A 20,901-nucleotide genomic window follows, 5' to 3' on the forward strand; every position below is an offset into this window, starting at 1 on the left:
ATTACCACCGGCGTAATCACTGAGTGGTAATTCTGCTGTGGATTTCCACCATATTATGCTGCCAAAATGTGTAATTTGGCGGTGTGGGGAAAATTGAGGTAATTCCGTTACTGGAAAAAAGTGTTGGTAACAGAATTACCCCCACTCTTTTCCTCACACCTCAAAGGCCCAGAATGCAATCACTGGCCTAGTGCCTAGAGGCCGCTAATGAGTTGCTGGGTGTATTTTTAGGACTGTTCCGGGTAGTTAACTTTTGTTTGACAACTCTACAAGCGTTGGCATGAACAGGCACCTGCCCGGTTTGATCAGGCACTTCTGGCTTTCTCTTCAAAAGGAATGGTTTGTGTTACCACTTTTCTGCTTTTCAGCGAGAAGGAAGAGAGAGAGGCTTTGTTGGAATGTGCCCAAACCGGACACAGAAGTGAACAGCCGATGTTCAGCGCAAGCAGCTCGAGCAACTGCTAACAGCTTGGACGCGCTCCTGCCTTTTGGACTTCTCCCAGTGATTCCGCCCAGGAAAGGAAAAGTAAGTGTGACGAGTTGATGTGCTCGGCCATCCCCCCTGTACCTGTTTTTCCAGCGAAAGAAGACCTCTCTGGGGAGGCTCGTCATAGAATGTGCCGCTGCTCTCTTCCCTCTTTTTACGGCCCACGTCCGCGCCGTCACGTTACTGCTGCCACGCTGTTTGCGTCCGTCATGGCTGGAGTTTACTTGATAGGGGAGGCGAGACTGTATGGGTGAAGGGAGAGAGACACTGCAGGGTATGGTTAGTTAAAGCAGGGATTATGTTCTGAAAAGGCACGAGAGGTGCGGTTTTTGTACCTCATCCTATTTTGCAGAATCTCTACATAAGGGAATAGCTCACGAGCTAAGTACTCACCTCAGAGAGAGGACCAGTCACAAATGACGATCTTTTCCGAGTTCGATAGATTGAGCACCATTACATTTGGTAAAAAATAGGACCTGTTATTACATTGCTTAGAAGTGTCCAAATTGGCATGCAGCACTATACAAGAGCTTGAGTTATTAGTATATAAACTTTGATCGGAAAAGATGCTAGGAGGAACATATGAGCGAACTGGGAAATGAGCAGGGCCGGCCTTAGCGGCCACAGCGCCCTGGGTGGCAAAACACAAATTGTGCACTCCTCTCCCCTGAAGTGCGCCCCAGGTATTGCGGGGTGGTTGGGGGGTGTGCCAAATGTTTGAATAGGTGCTGGTCAGCTCCCTATTGTTTTTAAATGCACTCTGCTACCGAGAGCGGAGACCTTGAAGGACTCCCTCCGAGCTGGCGTGGTGGGGGGCGAATGGCAGGGCGCCCCAGACGGTCGCCCAGGCGACACACCCCTAAGGATGGCTCTGAGCGTGACACTGTATTTAGGGAGTTTTTGTGGACTGTGGAGCCCAAGAATTAAAACGAAACATATTGCCCTGCATTATATGAAATGTAAAATGCCATCCTCATTCTGAAATTGGTGGTGCAGAAAAACGTTGTATTAATGGAATTGCCACTACTTTTACTCCACTGTCAAATTCCAAATTTCGAGGTACCGTGGAGGAAAAACCTCCAGCACTTTGGCTGGAGGTATTTCCTCCACTTTACATCTAAACAATGAAGGAATTAGCGCTGGCAGGAAGTCCTCCAAACCCCAAAGGGGTCCGACAGGACTCTGAAATGGAGAGTAAGATCACCTCAGAATCTGTATTATTTACCTCCAGTTACAAGGCGGTAATGTGGCGGTAATGGTAATTCTGTTTGGTGGATTCACCACTCATGAATCCGCCAAACTTGGAATGAGGGTTTGTTCATATTTGTTGACTTCTTCAGCTCCAGATTTTCTTGGCACAATGTCTCTGTGCCTCCGCCATGTTTGCTTTTTAATCTCTTGGACCCTCTCTAGGCTTAGATTGCATCAATATTTTCATCTTTTGCAAAATCTTTGAAGTTCATTTGCGGCCTGTGCATCTGTTTTAATTTGGCACTGCTAAGCATTAGGCCTTTGACTTATTCAACCTATGGAAAACTAAGCCCACTCTAAATAAAAGTGTTCAAAGTATTTATATTATGAAATGGCGCAAGTTAGCAGCAACCAAATATTTTGCACTACCCAAGTGGGTTTCTATAATCCAGTCGCAGGTGTAAACTCCTCATTGACAGTTAATGCATGCTGCAATTGTTTATATGTAATTGGTGAAGTGAGGAGTATGTACAAAATATGATTTTATATTTTTGAATTGAGAAATTATTCCGAAAAGGTGTGTTATTGGAACTACATTTCACAAAACAAGGCACACTGCCTGTGGAGTTCAACAGAGGTTAATGGACTCTAACGTGGTGACAAGGCATTCAATAAATGGAATGTGAATTTAGCATGGGAAGACAGCAGGAAGAAAAATAAGTAATGTTAAGGAGTGTTAGAGAGAAGGGGAGGAGAAATGTGTGAAATGCTCAATCCATGACCCTCATTATGTGTCAGGTGGTAATGGTAAACACAGGTGGAATTCCAGTTACTTCCTGGTTATAATTCAATAGGTTCTCCTGCAAACAGAATTTTGGGAAATACCACATGATTAGGACTTGGAAATCTCTGTAGGATTTCCCCAAAAATGTGGAGGTCTGCATGTTAAACCTTTTCCACAAATAATATTAAAAAGAGCTGATGGATGTGCTATGCCCTTCAACGTAAGGGAAATAAATGTCCCGGGGAGCCCCAAAGAACGTGAAAACGTGGGCCCTCTTTGCTGTTTAATGCACAGAAGGGTTATCCAATTATTTTACATAGTACAGTAGCATTGCGATCCGCTATTCTGCATAGCCATTTCCACGCATCACATCAGCAACCCAAATGTATTTTCTACCGTGTAAAACACCTGTAGATTGTTTGAAACAGTGAATGCAATTATTCCGACAATCTGTATATTTTACCGCCAGCAGACCCTCAAATTAGTGCAGGCATAAAGAGGTGATACTAACCTCGGCGGTGGGCCGAACCTGTCGGTAATGGCTTAAGGGCCCGACCGAACATGGGCTGCAGTGCCATTGCCGGTAGTGTCGGCCAGCCGCCGAGGTAAATATCTCCATTACCCGCCAATTCTTCCCTATACCTTTGCTAATGGAGTTTTTTTGTTGGGGAAATATATAAAAGAAACTTACCATTTCAGAGCGGCCCGGCACTGCACGGTGCTGGTGTGCTTGAAGTCTGTTTTCAATGTTGATGACTGTGATGTCATCAGCTTTTAAAGCGGACTTTGAGGACACCAGCATTGCACGGCGCCGGGCTGCCCTGTAAAGGTAAGTTTCTTTTTTATATTGAATAAATAGACACCATTAGCACCTGTGTAGGAAACTAGGGGAACGGGAACGGGAGGGGTTGCTGGCTATCCAAGGTGCACGGATCGCAGGCTTGTACCTTACAATAGAGCCCGTGTTCCGGAGCATCCATTAGCATCCGGGGTGCTAATGGCATTACCGCATGTAGAAATGGAAGGTTAAATCTTCAAACTTAGAAAGAGGTTCTTCTCCTGGACTAGTGGTCATTCACCATGTGAAAACGACTAAAGTGCAGTCTTCTTTAAACATTCTGCCTACTAAGTAATTATGACTAGAAACCAGGGTTACAAAAAAACAGCAATGTCGCTGATTTCCAGTGAAATCATCTTCACTGGCAATCAGCGACATTGCTGTTTTTTGTCTCTAAACTCAATTTGGGCTTAATTGTCAGATTGTGACTCAAGAGGGTTATTGATTGAGGAACCCCGTTGAACAGGAAAGGAATGATGTCACAATTTTTATTTTCATTTTTTTATTTCTCCATCCATGCACCAACCTCTCTATTATGCTTTCGTCATGATTGACTGTTTTGTAGGTGTGTCCCTTTTTTGTTCTTTAACCTGTGTGTGTCACTAGCCAGCTATATGCGGCTACAGTGATTGATTAAAAATGTTATGAATATTTCATTATTTTATTCAATTACCTTCCTTTCTCACTTTTGTGCTATAACTAAGCAATTATGTCCATATGTACAAAGTTGTCCTGCTGCAGTACTGTACTGTGCTTTCATTACATTGTTCTGGGGGTCTATCGCTTGAGCCGGGCAAACGGGTTTCGCGAATATTGATGACAAAACAGATCATCTGTTCCTTGCCCTACACAATTGTGTTAGCAGCCCGTGAGGCCTACAGCGGACCTCTGTCTCTCATTTCATTTACAGAGACACAATAATGGCACAGTGCCAAATAGGCATCAATAGTAGAGGAGCGTTGCTTTGGGGACTGATGCTGTCTCCCATGATGCAGGACACTGCCAGGCTTCCACTCTGAAAATGACTATCTAATGCCCTGACTCTTAATGACATTGGGGGTCATTACGAGTTTCCCTGTATCCCGCCGGTTAATGGGTAACTAACCATACAGTTACTGGCGTCTGATATCCCGGTATTGCCGGGATATTCCAGGTGCCAGCAATGGCGGTAAAACCCCATTCCATGGAGTCTCATAGGATTGCATCGGATGCGATTGCCGGATTTAGCCGCATCGGTACTACCAGTGCTGGTAATTCCAGCATTTATTCACCAGTGGGGGCCTGATTTACCTCCAGCTCTTGGCTGGTTGTCCATTAGTGCCCCCACCTGCAAACTTGTGTTTTGCTGGTCCAGGAAAATTGCTGGTGCCGGAATTACAATCAATTTTACTGGCAATTTTCCCAGAACGGCAAACATATAGTGACCCCGATTGTCTTTTTTTCACTGATGTCCAAAGCTGGTTTATGAATCCAAAGTACTCTCGTGGATCAGGTCCACATTCGATTTCATTGGGAAACATTAAACCGTTTATTGTACATAGCTTAAGTTTCACTTCTAGTTAAGATCTGATTGAACTCTTTAAAGGCATTCTTTGTCTATTTTGGACATGCACACATTCTGGATTGCCCAGGACCACATGTCCCAGCGGTTAAATGCAAGATCAACCCTATTCTGGCTTTATCTTATCTTTTTTAGACGTCTAGCCAGCTGGAATAATCAACTAGAAATAGTATTCACATTCTCTAGGGATCACTAACTTCATTGATAGCATCAAACTTCCATTAAGGCCTCGGCACAGAATACAATACTGTTCCGTTACAGTTCACATCATCATGAACTTGAACATTTGCAATTTCATTATTACATTAGATTAATACGAGCTGTAGATGCTACGGGTTATTTAATGGTGCTAAAGTCCTTTGTGGAGGGAGAGTTGGGTATGGATTCAGCTTTCTGTAAAACTCATCTAATCACTTTGGAAATGTGATGCAGCAGGGAAATCAGATTCCTTTAGAATCCTGCAGGGATATTCTTTGATAAGATTCCACAAGACACTGGACTGCCTCTTTGGTTTTTCCGTGGGTATGTAATCCCTCAGGGGTCAGTGGTGTAGGTGCATTAGAATTGTGTTATGTTTGGTGAGGGTAGCTTGAGTCAGTGATCAGGGGAGGAAAAGGGAAAGGGAAACTGATGTCCAGAGTGAGTCAGAGAGGTAGAGCAACAGAAAGTCAGAAAAATAAAGAGAGATGTAAATGAATGGCTAGAAAAAGAAATGTGTAAGAGAGAGATGGAAAGAGAGAGAAATATAGGAAGAGGAGGAGCAAGTGAGACGGCAGAGAGAGGGAAGGTAAGAGGAATACAGATAGCGCGCGCGAGAGAGAGAGAGAGACAGAGAGAGAGTGAGAGAGAGAAGCGGAAGGGACAGTGTAAGATCAGTCTACAGTGTTTGGGAGAATCACAAATGAGAGAGAAGCAGAGACAGTGATGAACAAGGTGAGACAAAGCAGGACCACCTTGCTGAATTCTGGGGGCCTGAGCAGAGACATCACTGGGGCCTACCTCAAACTAAATAAATGAAGGGATCAGTATCTCTGGTCTCACAACAAACAAGGGTGCTCGCTTACCCTATTCGTCGTTACAGTCTGTCATTCAACCTTATTTGGATTTTTAAAAATCCATCAAAGTACAAACATTTGTATTTTATTGATTTTCTATAGCGCGTGACGCCTAAGTGCTGTACATAGTATCAACGGTACAATTTACATGAGCAAGTAATCAGGAAACCAGCTGATCAAGAGATTAAAAGATGCAATTTTAAACGAGACATAAAAAAAGAGAAAAAGAAGAGATGGAATGCAAAGAAAGAGGAAGAGCATTCCAGATCTTACAGGCAATAAAATAAAATAAATGGAAACGTGATGGGGCACATGGAGCACGAGGAACAGTCTACAGAAGGAGAGATTCCGAATGAAGTGAAAGGGTTGGAAAGTAGAAAGAAACTAAAGAAGAGAGATAAGGAGGGGCAAGGCCATAGAGGGACTTAAAGACAATACAAAGAAAATTAAACAATTTTCAAACGAAAGCCAATGCAAAGAATGCAAAGCAGAAGTAATTAAATCTCGAGAAGCAAGAGAACAGAGAACTCAAATAGAAGAATGATAAATAGAGCGAAGATGGGAAACAGGGAGACCAAAAATAAGAGAAGAACAATAAAACAGGAGAGAAAAAAACTAAAGAGGACATAAGAAGCTCAGCACAAGAAAAAGTCAGAAACCAATGGAGTTTTTGAATATTAAAAAAGTTGGTAGCAACAGGAACGAGAAATAGAGGAGATATGAGTAGAAAAAGATGGATAAGAATCAAAAATAACACCGAATTACGAGCTGAAGAAGAGATAGCAAGAGAAGAGGGAAGGAACAAAATAGAAGAAGGTGTGTGAGGAGGGGGAATAGTAGAGGCAGGAAAAAAGAAAACCTCTCTTTTGGAAGGGTTAAGATGAGGATAATGGGCAGACATCCAGAATTGTATGGCTAAAAGACAAGAAGACAAAGATGAGTGAAAAGAGTCAGTAAAGGAAGAGAATGAGAGCATGATTAGAAAATCATCAGCATACAGGTGGTAAGAGAAACCAAAAGAAGCGATAATAGAGCCGAGAGGAGATGTATTAAGAGAGAACAGAAGAGGACCCAAGACCGAGGAGCGGCCTGCCCAGGAGCCAGAAAAATTACGCCCTGAGAGGTAAGAGCGAAACCCATTAAGAAATGTCTGCAAGAGTGGAAAGAAGAAAGGTGTGATCAACAGTATCAAAAGCCACTGAAAGATCAAGAAGAACAAGAAGTGAAGAGTGTTTAGAGTACCAAGAAGAGAATTAGAAACAGAAAGAAAAGCAGTTTCCATAGAGTACCGTGGCCAGAAACCAGACTGAAAGAGAGGTAGAAGAGAATGAACATTAATAAAAAGGAACCTTGGGAAGCGACAAACTGCTCTGGAAGCTTCAAAAGAAAAGGAAAGAGAGATATGGGGCAGAAATTGGAAGGAAGAGAAGAGTCAAGAGTCTTTTTTTTCAAAATAGACAGAATAGAGTCATGCATAAAATACAAAGGAACTGTCAAAGAAGTGTGATCTATTAAAAATAGCAGTGAGATAAGGCAAGAGTGAAGAAACAACTGGAAGAATTAGAGAAGAAGGAAGAGTATCAGTTGGAGATGAAGTAGGATAGGCCCTAGCAAGAGCAGTGACATATCACTATGCTGGAGAGGACAGAATGAGGACAGCACGGAAGAAGATCTAGAGTGAGCAAGAGATAAAGAAGAATCCATAGAAGAGGAAGAAGGGGGGAATCGAAGAAAGAAGTTGTGAGATTTTTGAGATAAAGTAGTTAGCGAAGTCAGATGCTGAAAAAAGCATAGAAGATGATGGGTAACTGGAGGATACGATTCAGATTTTGAAAAAAGACACAGAGAATGTGAAGCAAGTGAGGTAAAGAGAGAGTGGAAGTATTGTTGCTTGCCAGAGAATCATAAGTAGAATGTAGAGAAGATATAGACAGTAGATCAGCAGCTGTCCCAGACTTGCGCCAGCGCCGTTCAGCATGACAGAGAGAACGGTGGATGGACCGAAGAGAGGATGACATGCAAGTTTGGGAAGGCCTGTGAGAGGGAGTTAAATCAACAGAAGGATAGAGAAGATCAAGAGAGTCCACCGCAGTGTCAGATAGAATAGAAACAGCAGAGACATAAGAGAGAGAAGAAACATTTGAGATGGGCAAGTTGATATTACAGCTGAGGAGAATGATAAAGAGTCAAAAAGTTGAAGGTCACAATGACGAAAAGTAGAAGAGTGTGACGTAGAAAAAGAGGAGGGCAAGAGGAAGGACAATAAAAAGAAAGAAGAGAATGATCATAAGAATAAATAGGACGAACAGTGACTGAGGTAGAGATAGATATAATACAAAAAATAAGATCCAGGGAGGTTACAGATATATGAGAAGGGGGTGTACGAACTTGAGAAAGTGAATCCGAATCAAGAATAGAAAGAAGCAGAACAGTAGCGTGCAAAGAAGTAGGATGAAGATTAAAATCTCCTAGAAGAAATAAAGGTGCAGATGTGGGCAGAAGATATGTGAGAAGAAGATCAAGATCATCACAAAAGGAAGAGACCGGCCAGGTCAAACATCAAGAACAAATCACATAATAAATAGAACAAGATAATAAGTCAAATAATTATAAAACATGGTAATAAAATCACAGTGGAAGGATTGAGTTCATTAATATCTTTCTAAGCCTCAGGATATGCCGTAAGTACTGACATAAACTCCAAGCTACTAAAGTGGATTTACCAGGTAAAATAAAAATAATGGCCAGTCTACACTGTCTGAAATGTAAATTGAGTAATACCAACTGTATTGTACTTATCCTCATTGAGGTATATGCTGGACAAAAAAATGAATACGATCTTCTAATTCTGCATTGCATAGTAGACAGCCTGAATCATTTACAGCCACCAGTTGCTCCCTGGACCACATGCCAGAAGCAGCTCTAAGTGGCAGAATGTTAAACATTGCCCTTGTTATCAATGCTCGATCATTTTTAAAGTTAGTCCACAACAAATAGTCGGAAACATTGACCGTGCAATGGGCATCATTACGGATACATTTTAGAAGCTACCTGGAAGGTACCCATGTCAGGACTCAGACTGAGATTAGAAGAGGGTATGGTTTGCAAGTGGTATTGCTGTTAGCAAAGAAGCAAATTACTTTGTGGTGTATGAGATTTGTCAATGGTCTCTTTTTTACGTCTGAAGCAACACAATTGCCAGGTAAATTACTCTTAAGGGATGACAATTTTGCAGTAGTTAATCACTGGGATTGTGGCAGGTAAAATGAGTTGCCCAAGACCACACACCTTAGTTAAGAGGTGTAGCTGTAATTTGAGCCCATTGTGCATTGTATGCACTTGATCAAACTGTTTTTAATTTTTGTTATATAAACTGCAAATATTTGTTAATATATGAATTTCATGAACAAAAATAATACCCTGTTTTGTAGCCAAGACCTGGAAAGTACACATATCACATAATAATCCAATATTTCCTAAAAACCTTCATAAGAAAAGCTTTAAATGTACCTAGCACATGCACTTGAGGATTGTTATCCATGAAGTGCAGAAGAACATTTGAAAGTGTGCAGAAAAGCAAACCATCTTTTGTGACAAATAAGCAGACCTGATAAAAAGCTTGCCCCAGGCCTGTGGCAATGGGTTGTCTATTTTCTGGCTTCGACCCCTTGCACTAAAAATGGCCTACATAAAAGGGAAAGACCCGGAAATGGCCTAAACAACGGGCTTAACAATTTCACCAGAATTTGAGAGAGCAAACATGTTCAAATAACGCAGCACAGTACTATACAGTAATGAGAAAAGATGATTTGCCCAGGATCACTCTATCTGGAGTTAACGCCGGAATATTAGCTTCAAAAGTTAGGATCTACATTCTTGAAAGCTAATCACCCCTCCTGACTAAAACCTTACGCTCTTCATTGGGAGTTGCGGCCCTATTTTTTCCACTTTCTTCAGGAGAAAGAGCGCTCTAGAAATGTACTAAACTGATTCTGTGTTCGGTTTTATAGGCATCGCAATCTAATGCAGGCAGGCTTTTCGTAGGCCAGTAGGTTTTACTATACCCAGCGCATACATATACATGCAAGTTTGTGAACCTCAAACACAAGAAAGGCAGACTCATCCTTACCAGATTTCCATACTATAATCTGGCATGATGTGATATGATAGGTGATTTATAACGCGCTTAATACCCAGGGGTTTCTAAGCGCGGACCCGACGAACGAACCTGTGTTGCTCTATGTGGTCTTGCTTCCAAGGCGAGCACTTTGCCCCTAAGCTATCCTCCCGAGACGCTTAATACTTTGAGCTATCTTCTGCACCTAAGTGGGGCTCACACCTATCACTATGCAGTTCAACTTTGGGTATTGAAAGTTATCAATATATTGCCCACAAAAATATGAAAACGCTGCTGCAGTACAGAAGTTGTACTACAGTGCGTGCACAAACTGTGCGCACTACTGTGATCACAGGAAGCAGGGGGGTTGGTAGGTATAGAAAAGATCCAGGGCTACACTAATGTCAGGACTGGGGGCTAGCTAGCCTCTGAGCTTCTATCTGGGGCCAAAAGATCCGGGGCTATAGACCCCCCCCCACCTCTAGCCCATCTAGCAACACTTCTGACAGGAAGCATTAGAGGTTTAGTGATATGGAATGTAATGCACTTGTCAACAACAGCCAGGCAGCAGGTTTATAGGCTCACCTGCACACTATAAAATATCCTGACATGTTATTGCTGCTTGTAAAAAAAATGGACAAAGGCTTCTTTGCATCAGGCAGTCTGGCCCGCCTCCCTCACCTGAGGTCGGAGCCCGGAGACATAGAGAAAGAAAAACAAGGGGAAAGAAAGGAAAGGCTAGAGATGCAAACTAAAGGAAAGAAAAAGACAGCGAAAAAGATTGCGAGATCAGAGGGGGAGAAAGAGAAAGAAAAGAGAGACTACAGATGGAGCTGCAGTGTCCACTTCAGGTGAGAATGCCGTGACTACTGAACAGGGGCAGACAACCTGGTCATGTGTCGCACCTGCAGCAATGCACACCGCTGCTTCAGGAAGGTGCCACCCAGATCCGGGTGGGGAGGGACACTGGAGCAGAATTGGGATGACAGGAGTAGAGAGTGGGGAGCAATGTTCCCTGTAAGGTGCGTGGCTGTGCAGCTGCGCACCTTTGATTCTGAAAGCGCGCATGTAGTTTACGTTACCATCCATGCATTGATTTATGAAGGATGGTGCACTGTATGCTGTGTTCACTGTACTGTTGTTGCCGAGGTCGCGGCACAAAGAAAGGACGCACACACGGAGGCACGAAGGAACTTCTTTATTCTTCCCTCTCCACGTACTAACTGGCGCCCTACGCGCCTTTTCCCACAATCCCCCACTTCCCCGCTCCCACGTCACACTGACACTCCGCCTCCCCAACGGAGGGGGCCAAGTGCCCTTAACTCGTGGAGTGCCGGGTAACACTACCCCCGAACATTATATCCTGACATCAACTCAACATTCCTCAACAAGTCTCATTGGTTTCTTGATCACTCGTCGGGGCCTCTCATCTTGAGCTGTCGCCTCTAGGACGAATGGATTGTCCACTCCCTGGCTCGTCCCTCCTGGATCCCCGACCGGAGGGGTCCACAGGTCATCTCTCTGCATGCGAGGTTCTGGGGAAACAGACCTCCTCGGCTCTTCCGAGCCCTCTCTCTTGATATAGTGTCTAAATTGTTGACAGTTCCTGGTGACGGCTCTATTCTGATCTTCAGCCGTCACCATAGTACCTTTTACAGCGACTACCCTCATGGGACTTGGGGCAAATCGCGGATCTGTCTTCCTGGTTATTTGTTGTTGCACAAGGACGTCGTCTCCTACCTGGAAATCTTTTGTTTCTGCGTGGCGCCTCGCATCAGTGTCACATCTTGCCTTCTCCTTTGCTTCAGCATCACGTTGGAGTGTCTCAGTGTCAAGCGGTTCTTCACTTGACGGGTTGCGTGGGATGCGGGTTCGCACCTCATAGCGAAACATTAGTTCAGCAGGAGTCTTGTTCGTTACTTCATGTGGGGTATTCCTGTAAGCTCTCAGGAGGCGGCACAGTGCTTGATGCGGGTTAACTGCCTCCACCTTGGCTCTCTGTATCGCTTTCTTGATGGAGGCCATGAAGCGTTCCGCCATCCCATTCGCTTGCGGGTGTCGAGGAGTTATCTTCATGTGCTTGAAACCCAAATGCATCGCTAGTTCTCCGAACTCGTGCCCGCAGAATGGTGGTCCATTGTCAGACTTGATGGTTTTGGGAACCCCCCACTCGCTGAATACTTCCTCTAGCACCTCCGCCACCTGGGGAAACGCTGTGGTGGAGACCGACTTGACTATGGGGAACCTTGAATGTTCATCTATTAGCAGCAGGAGGTAGTCGCCAGTTTCGGTCGGTCCGTAGAAATCCACAGCTACTCGTTCCCAGGGGCGATCTGGTATCTGTGTGTGTTGCAGCGGGGGTGGACGTTCCATTGAGGCGGTGCACTGGCACGCGTGACAGTTTTTTACCCATTCATCGACCGCCACATCTAGGAAGGGAAACCAGACGTAGCATCTCAACTGTTTCTTGGTGTTCTCCGCCCCTCTGTGACCTTCGTGGGCCGTGCGGACCACCTCGTTTCGTAGTGTGGCGGGAATAACAATCCTGCAGCCACGTAGAAGAATGTCGTTGTCCTTCACAGCCAGTTCACCCTGCACTCTGGCCAATCTCGCGATTTCCTGTTTATTGACGCCCGGATGGGCTAGCATTGCCCTATGGTGGTCTTTCCATTTGTTGGTTAAAGTCAAACCGATTGCAAGGGCTGTCGTCGGGTCAGCGGCAGATGCGGCGGCCACCCTTTCAAGGGACAACGCCGGTGGTAGCGATCGATCTGCTATATACTGCACATAGGCCACATCTCCTTTCCGCGTCAGCGGGGGCCCCACAGGGTGTCGTGATAGATAATCGGCTGGGTTTAGCTCACCTCCGGGGCGATGGATGATGTCATAGTTGTACTCTTGAAGCCGGATGCCCCACCGCTCAATCCTTGGTGGCATCTTGGTGTGCGGGTTCCCGAACAGGGATAGGAGTGCCTGGTGGTCGGTAATCAGTGTGAACTTCTTCCCGATGAGGAAATTGTGGAAGTGTTCACATGCCCATACTGCGGCCAAACTCTCCTTCTCGGCTTGCGAATAAGCCAGCTCCGGCGTGGACAGCGCTCTGCTCGCATAAGCGACCACATGTCTCGGGTTGATGTCCGCCCCACTGGTTTGAGCTAATATGGCCCCGAGGCCGACTGGGCTTGCGTCCACCACCACCTCGGTGTGCCACGCGGGGTTGAAGTAGGCCAAGCGGTGAGCCTCCGTGAGGGCCTGCTTGATGGCAGTGAATGCCTGCTGGCATGCGGGAGTCCACTCGAACACTGTCTCCTTCTGCAGGAGCCTCCTCAGCGGGTCGGTGAGGGAGGCAAAGTGGGGAATGTATCTCGCGCAGTACCCTGCCATGCCAAGGAAGGAGCGGACGTCTGCAACCTGCAGCGGTTCGCCAAGGCCAGTGATTGTGGCAACTTTGTCGGGATCCGGCATCATCCCTTCCCCGGAGAAGATGTGACCGAAAAATTTAAGTTTCGTCTTGCTGAATCTGCACTTGGAGATGTTGAGCGTGAGACCAGCAGCTTGAAGAGCTTCACACGTAGCGTGCAGCGCTGTGTCGTGGGACTCCTTGGAAGCGCCGAACACGAGTATGTCGTCACTGTAATTCAGAGCACCCTTAACGGGTCTGATGATTTGACGTATGGCTTCCTGAAAGATCTCCGCGGCGGACGAAATTCCGAAATTCAGTCTGCGGTACCGGAATAGGCCATCATGTGTCGCAAATGTTGTGATGACTCGAGAGTCAGGGTGTAGCTCCAGTTGATGATAGCCCTGAACTAGGTCGAGCTTGGAAAACATCTGGGCGTTGTTCAACTGCACGATCATGTCTTCTATGCACGGACCCGGGTGCCTCTCCCGCTGGATAGCCATGTTGGCCACCCTCATGTCCACACATAGACGGATTTTTCCACCTTCTTTGGGTACGACCACCAGGGGGGAGACCCATGGGGTTGGGCCCGTTGCTGGCTCAATGATGCCGTCGGAGAGCAGTTGCTGGAGAGCCTCGGACACTGCCTCTTGGAGGTGAAACCCAACCCGTCTGGGGTGTTGCGGCACTGGGCGTACCAGCGGGTCGATGTGTAGCTTGATGGGAGGGGCTATGAGTTTACCCAATCCGGTACACAGCTTTGGGAATTTTTCCATTATGTCGTCTTGTGTTATTAGGTTCTGGTTTTGAACGCATGCCATTGTGCTAATTGAGTCCTTCGGGTAGTCTGAAGTTGCGGTAATGGTATCACCAGCTTTCACGTGGATCTCGATCAGGCCCAGGCGGGATGCTGTGTGGTAGCTGATAAGGCATCTACTCCTGGTGAGCGAGCGAATGACATGGATGGTGGTGTCCACCTGTCGTCCATTCAGGAGAAACCGTCGAGCGAATTGACCCACCGTCTGCAAAGGAGTAGTAGCGCCCCACTGGAAGATTCTTGAATGTGACGGGGCCAGCTGTGGTGGGTCTGACATCCTGCCATAGTCCTGCTCGCCCATGATGTTTACAGTGGCGCCAGAGTCGATCATGAACTGAAATTGGTAATTTCCCATCTTGATCGGTATTTTTGGGGCTTCCCGCGCCTCTTCGTTATCAAGAATGAGATTGACAAACTCGTCCTGATCATATGGATCATGCGGCGCATTGTAGGCCGCCTCTTGATCTTCATGATAGAATGCCTCAGGCCTTTGTTCCATGGGGGGGTTTTCGTATTCATCCACGAAATGCCTGGGCTGGTCCACCTGGTCTGGTTGCACGTAGTATCCCTGCACTTGGTACTCATCAATTGCTCTGACATATCGTCTCTGGTTTTGCCCTTGTTGGTACTGCCTCGGTTGATTGTATTGTTGAGGTGGCGGCCGAAACGGCGTTCTGGCGGGTGCTTGTGGACGCATCAGGGGAAATGGTATGCCCTCCCTACATACAGAGTGGAAATGCCCCTCTCTTCCGCAGTTCGTGCACCGTTGAGATAATGCTGGGCACGACCCGGAGTGTGGGAAGGACATCCCGCACCGATAGCACTGTCTTTGCTGGCGCGGGGTTGGTATCCCTGGTGCTCTATATTGTTGTGGTCCTCTGTCGCCTTGCCGAGGCGGCTGTATGGCGCCTATGAGTTCATTGGTGTCTTGTTTGGGGATATTTGTATTGCTCATGGATGAGGCTTGTGCATCAACTCTCTCGTGTATGCGAGCGAGTTCGCTCACTTCGGGGATGGTGAGAGGCTTTTTCAAAAGTTGTTTCTTGAGCGCAGGAGAGAGACAACCTTCTATCACTCTCAACCGTATTGCTTCTTCCAGGGAGAAAGCGTCGAACTGGCAGTTAGCACCTTTCACTCTTAGGCGAGTTATGAACTCATCAACAGTCTCGTGTGGCAGCTGGGTGCATTTGTTGAATAGGTATCTCTCATAGTCTCGGTTGACTTCGATGATGAGTAGCTTGTCCAGGGCCTTAATCAGGTTGGGGAAAGAGTCTTGTTCTGCCGTCGGGATTGTTTTTACTACCATCTTGACTTCACCCCCCACGAGGTTGAGAAAAATGTCTCTGATGTTGGGGGAATCACCATCGCCGGACCCCCGCACAAAATGGTGGAAGTCGTCCATCCAGTCCGTCCACCTGGGTCCTTTCGTCGCTTGTGGCGTCATGGTGAATGGCGGGGGCAGCCTCAGCTGTATTGATTTGGAAGCGCGCACAGGCTGGGGGGACCCAGGATTGGATCCCTGAACACTCATGTCTTCAGGAGATGATACCTCTACGATCGCGTGGACAGCGGGGACCGCCTGGAGTAGAGGAAGCGGTTCACGCGCGTTGCTTTACATAAACGAGACGGAGGAGAGAAAAAAATGTATTTTTTTTTTTTTTTTTTTTTTTTCTTCACTTTCCTTTCTCTTTTCTGTCAGCTGCAGCCCTGCATGCGGAGGAGGAGGAGGCGCGGCGGGTCGACAGCCGCCCGCGTGAGCACTGGCGGGTTTCTGGGCCCAGCGCCACGGAAGGAGGAGCAGGAGGAGGAGGCTCCGCGTGATGCCTTGCACGCGAGCCAGGACGCGGCGGACTGCCGCTGGAGGACTCCGGTGTGCGAGGAACAGCCTCGTCGCCAATGTTGCCGAGGTCGCGGCACAAAGAAAGGACGCACACACGGAGGCACGAAGGAACTTCTTTATTCTTCCCTCTCCACGTACTAACTGGCGCCCTACGCGCCTTTTCCCACAATCCCCCACTTCCCCGCTCCCACGTCACACTGACACTCCGCCTCCCCAACGGAGGGGGCCAAGTGCCCTTAACTCGTGGAGTGCCGGGTAACACTGTTTCATCCTTCATCCAATCATCAGGCCGCCTCACCAACACAGCGCTGACCTAGTCTGCAGTCACTCACACCATGCTGTTCATGTTATTGGCTCACATGCTCACACAGCCCCCAAATAAAAAGAGGGGAACACTGATTGGCTGTACGTGCTGCACTGCCACAGCCAATCAAACACGGTTGCTCCCGCTTCCCACCCGTATGGACCGCGTGCATAAGGCGTGGCACCTCCTTTGGAGATCTCCGTGGTGTGTTGGGCCGTGTGAACCTGCGATCGCTCGTACAGGCGTGCTCCAGCCTTTTTCAGGGCCATGCGCAGTGGGCAGTGAGCAGTGCTACTGGTGGTGGCACAGGCAGGCCCTTTACACTTTGAACAAGTGAAGGGGTGAGTAATACTGGCAGCGTGCATGTGTTATGTTTCCTGCTCTGGCCTTCACGGGGCCTGCCCATTTGTCTTTCTGTATGGTCCAAAAGGTTTGCACATTCTGTGATCCCCTCTGTAAATTGTCTGGCTCTAGGATTGTTGAGGGTGACCAAACCCATGTCGCAGATTCCCCAGCCAGTGAGACCTTGTAGCTGGGGCCAACCAACTCCAGCTCCAGGCGTTGCCCTAAACTCGTTCTACTCCCTTTCCTCTCTCCCTTCCCTCACCCACTCCCACGATTTGCCCTTAACTTTCTTTTGGCCTCCACTTCCTCACACGCCGCTGAGCAAAACACGGCATTTGCGAATGTCGCACACTGTGCTATGTTCAGTAAGCATTGTTCAGAAAAGTGAGCAGAACAGGTATTACGACTCGTGTCTGGATGAGGTTTGCCAGGAGATGTGTATGGGGGCACTTTAGAGGGCTCTGGATGCGGCAATACACAGGGTACTGTGAGACGGGCATGGTATCATCAAGAGAGACACAGGACCTCATTACACAGTAGGCGGTAAGGGTTTACCGGTACCGGTATTTTACCGGTACTGGTAAATCCTTACCGCCTTACTACGAGGTCCCTTTGCGGGTTGGGGAATTTAACGCCTGCTTTTTGCAGGCGTTAAAAACCAACCCGCAAAGGGACCAGTGGAGCTAATTACGGTACCGCAATTTGCGGTACCGTAATTAGCGCCTTTCCCATTCCCATAGAGCCCTGTGGGGCAAAAATGGGAATGGGGAAGGGCAATGGTGGAAGGGGGAATTACCGGCCCCGCCAACCTTGGAATGGGGCGGTAATTCCCCTTTCCACCAAGGCGGTGCCGGTATTTTACCGGCATGAACCATGGCGCTAATAGCGCCATGGTTCTCTGCCTACCGTGTAATGAGGCCCACAGACTCAATTAATCGTCTCTAAAACGATGGCCCTTTCAGCTGTGGCGGTTTGTGTAACTCCCACTGAATTTCTTGTATAACTTTAGCGATCTCTCCCGTCAAATGGATTGGCCTGCTCTTTCACCCCCAAAGCCTGAGTTGTCTGACCATAAAAGAGGTAGGCATGCCAGTGCATGGCTGTTTATGGACATGCGAGGATGGGCGGAAAAGCAAAACTGTCTTTGACTACGGGGGCAAAGGGGTGGAGAGGAGAGGCCTGTGCATGGCTGCCTCTTGCCATTTGTGTTAACTTAAGACAGAAAAGGGTGCCAATTTGCCAAATAAGCTCCTGTTCACATGGCGTCCGGATTCCAAATAGCAATACACTGTGCGATCTGGCCATTAGGGTGCGTGCCAGTGTGGCGGTCTCTGGCTGTATCTGGGTATCCCTTGCTTACCATGGGAGGTTGCACGTGCAGCCCTGTCTCTGAGCATTGGGGTGTACCTGCGCCTATGCACGGTCGATTCGGCAAGCGTCAGTGTCGTTTTTTTTTGTTTGTGCAAGGCAGTGCTTGCCTGGACATAGTGAGAAAGGGGAAGCTGTGTGCCATTGCACACTCTAGGAGTGTGACTGACTAGCTCATTTCCTGGTGTAGTGGGCCTTGTGCGCTGATGTCGGGCTGCCTCAGGGCCCAAATGGGGGTTCCTTACCAAGGCAGGTCACTTGCCGCAAATGAAACCGGAGCGAGGGTTGACACTGACAGACGCACCAACCAACATAATGCTCTCAATGAACAGAGGCCAGTAGTGTGTGCCATGCAGGTGCCAGGCAGTCTGCTCATAGGAATGTGGGTGGATGGGCGCAGGCTGTGTATCTGGGCATGGGATTAAGAGAGGAGTTGATGCATGGTTATTTGTGAGCACACGGCAGCGGGTATATACATGCCAGTGCAAGACTGTCTGACCGAGACTACACCTGGTTACATATTGTGCACAATTGTAGAAGGGTCTACATTGCATATTTGGCTGATCCATGGGTAGGAGGTGCTGCACATTGTGGGGTGCCTGTGAGCTGGAAGGAAATTGCCATGGCTGTTTAGCAGTATACTACCACTCACGAAAGAATAAGGTTTTCATGTGCTATAGGCGAGTAAGGATTTCATATGTTACTCGATACAGCCTTATTAAGCAGCACATTTATATCCCATGAAGGATGGTTAGCGCCAACATGTGAGATGCAGGAAATCCTGAATTGCAGGGTCCTAAATGTCAGTGTTTCCACAGGTGACACAGAAACCCCAGCCATGGTCTAACTCGGGGCATTCCACGCACAAGATATGTGACACACTGCATTGCAGAACACTGGTGTAGGACGAAAGAAAACAATGCTAGAAACAAAAGCTAGCTGAAAAAGTGCAGCTACCATGCGATGTTCCGGTCCAAACTGTGGCATTAAAAGGACCGGCGTTGGCAGTGGGGTCTTGAAGCATGAATGGGTAAAGAGTAGAAAGCGCGCCTGTGCAGGCACGCACATGCAGTGCTTGGGCTATTACACTGTGCACCACATCATGCTCTGGTACAGAGCTGTTTCCCTAGACGGCAGCAGAGTATCAGTGGAAGGACGCCCCTTGCAGCTTCAGCAACACAAGACAGTCTAGGTGTTAACACTGATCTCCTTTTAACACATTATTACATCTTCTCGATATACTGCTTTTGCAATCAGATTGCTGCCTTATTTTCCAATTTTCTGCCAGATTCCAATCTGGAGATGGGTGTGTTTACCTTATTCAAAGTAAGTGTTTGAAATGTCAAATGAAATGCTATTTCTCCTGTTCCATTGGCCTACATGTGTAGATATCTAGGGTTTCCATCAAAAAGGTTTCCAATTAAACCTTTCCCACCCAAACCTATCCATCGAAAATATATGCATCAAATGCATATATGTGTAGGGTAAAGGGTTAATTTTCGTTGGGGTGGGTTTTTAATGTTAAAAAACAGGGTTTTGGGGGACCCCCCTAAAAAAAGAAAATCCAAAAAAATGCATTCGATGCAAATATTTTCGATGGATAGGTTTCGATGCAAAAACCTTTTGTTGGAAAGTTTTCGTTGGAAAAACCCATTTGTATGTCTAAGGCTCTGTATAGGCTTTACACGTGTAATGGAAGCAATGGCTTTGGTGCGGGAATGACTTTAAATGGGATGAGGCATCATGAGGAATGCGTGCTCTGTTGCACACACAGTGCGCCGGACGACTCCTCTATTTTCTAGGCAGTATTCAGTGCCTGCTTGTGAAATAGTGAAACGGACTTTTCAGTGGCTTAAGATGGCGATTACTTGAAATGGATTGAAGGAGGTAGGATGCACGTTCTACACAGCACGCCCAGCAGATGTCTCCCGTTTCTAGCCACTCTATAATGCCTTCTTGTGAAATGGTGGCAAATGGCAACGCCTTTGGCAGGCAGCCAGACTAACTACCCACCACGTGTCTCATCATATAATGTAATATGGACTTAAATTGGCTAAACCCGGAAGCCCAAAGTCACTGCACTGGGTTTCTGTTTTATTACATCACGTCATGAGAGTCATGGCGCCGTTTCATAAATCACTTAGCTGCTTAGTCCTTGAGGACAGCTTGTGACATGAGTCACAAATTTATAATATATAGTCTGTTAGTGAAACACAGTTTGTTTATCAGCATTATATCTTAATAGCTGCCCCCATGTACTAGGAATGAACAGACTAAATTAATGTGACATCAGGGACTGCAAACGACGACTAAGCAGTAAACGCCTATTTGGATTTCTTTGTCCCGTAAAATTAAATACAATGTATATATGTATACACGACAAATGCCTGATTCAACAAGATGCGAGCCTCCTTGTGAGCATGTCAGTGCAGGGCCTTTTGAGACTAGGATTAGTGTGCCTACTAGAGAAGCCTGTCCAGAGCTGAGCTGACTGAGCATAGCGGACTAAGGCCATGTGCCCCTAAAGGTTGCCTCTAGGCTTACAGTTCAGTACGTAGAGCGAACGATTCCTATAAATGAGACAGAAATATTGTCCAATCGTTAACTTGTCAGCCAACTAGACAGGTTTGTCCACAGAAGTGTTCGCAGTCTGCACTGCACTACTGCAGTTGCGGAAAATCCCCCCGAATCTTCCTCCAATGTCTCCTACAAGATGGGAAGCCATACTCCTTGTCTTTGGCCCTCCTGAGCAAGTGTACAGCGTCTCATGCCAGTCAATGTCACGTGCAAATGT

At 46.9% G+C, this 20,901-nt stretch overlaps 1 protein-coding gene across 1 annotated transcript in view; it reads left to right on the forward strand.

Moving 5' to 3' along the window:
* Positions 1 to 10,800: 10,800 nt before the first annotated feature.
* LOC138521049 (phospholipid scramblase 1-like) overlaps positions 10,801 to 20,901 on the forward strand; it is a 331,721-nt gene continuing 321,620 nt past the window's right edge. The window contains exon 1 of the mRNA XM_069633566.1: positions 10,801 to 10,884. The gene's annotated coding sequence lies outside the window, so the exon portion shown is untranslated. The remainder of the gene's footprint in view (positions 10,885 to 20,901) is intronic.

The sequence above is a fragment of the Ambystoma mexicanum genome, chromosome 13 (assembly GCF_040938575.1).
Source record: "Ambystoma mexicanum isolate Mex_15411 chromosome 13, UKY_AmexF1_1, whole genome shotgun sequence".
NCBI classification, from domain to species: Eukaryota; Metazoa; Chordata; class Amphibia; order Caudata; family Ambystomatidae; genus Ambystoma; species Ambystoma mexicanum.